The sequence below is a fragment of the Penaeus chinensis genome, chromosome 19 (genome assembly GCF_019202785.1).
Source record: "Penaeus chinensis breed Huanghai No. 1 chromosome 19, ASM1920278v2, whole genome shotgun sequence".
Taxonomy (NCBI): domain Eukaryota; kingdom Metazoa; phylum Arthropoda; class Malacostraca; order Decapoda; family Penaeidae; genus Penaeus; species Penaeus chinensis.
In genome coordinates, this window is record NC_061837.1 from 25,743,010 (window position 1) to 25,744,153 (window position 1,144).

A 1,144-nucleotide genomic window follows, 5' to 3' on the forward strand; every position below is an offset into this window, starting at 1 on the left:
ATCGAGGGTCGTCATCAATGGCGAGCTCGAATGAAAATCCCGATTCCCCGCCGGTGACCGCACCAGCAGAAGCCGATGCGTAGAATTTCCGAAAATGTGTATTCATTGGCTACTTCCTCCCCGCCTTCGTTCCTTCCTTCCTTCCTTCCCGCCAAAAGCCGGCCTACGCGGAGCCAGCATAATCGCCAGCGGATACGGGTAATTGATGGCCTGGCTACCTTGGACGGGGCTCTCGTGTGAGTGAAAGTCGGAAAGCCGACGGAGGTGCCGGACGCTGTCATGCCGCCCTCATTAATTCAAAAGCAGGAAACCTTTCCTGTACGAAGGGGGCAGCCTGACTGACGCCTCGAAGGGTTGGTAAGCCTGCTCTATCCGCGTTTCATCCGGGTCCGAGAGGTTGGCACCCCTGTTCATTTAAGAATTGGGCATTCACTGTTTTCTAATTCTGCTTTGATAGGGTTGAGATTTTAGTTCAATATATTTTGCGCTCTTATATTCTTCCAGGATATTTCTGCCACCGGTTTACGTTCTAATTAATTTACGAAGAATGAACTTCCAAATAATATATGTATGTTTTAGATGTTTTTTAAGGGGTGTGTGCCCATGTAATTTCGTTTTCAGTTAAACAGAAATAGAAAGAGAATACTTCACTCAAAGACTGATTTGTTTATTAAAAAAAAAAAAAAAAAAATGGTTTCCTACGCCATCCAGCATAGATTTGAATACTTTTTTTTTCTTTCTTTTATCTTTGCTTCCCGCCCGAAAGATATTTGATATTGCTATCTTCCTCTTTTCCTGTCTTCTGGCCCGTTCGTTCGCATCTTTATCATTCTCTTTCGTCTTTTCCGTTTCTGTTTCTCAATCTTCAAGCTCTTTAATTCCTTCAACTCCGCCTGAACTTCCTCCTCGGTCAAATCCTCCTCCTCCTCCTCCTCCTCATCCTCCTCCTCATCCTTCTCCTCCTCCTCCTCCTCCTCCTTCTCCTCCTCCTCCTCCTCCTCCTCCTTCCTCCTCATCCTCCTCCTCCTCCTCCTCCTTCTCCTCCTCCTCCTCCTCCTCCTCCTCCTCCTCCTCCTCCTCCTCCTCCTTCTCCTCCTCATCCTCATCCTCCTCCTCCTCCCTCCTCCCCTCCTCCTCCTCCTCC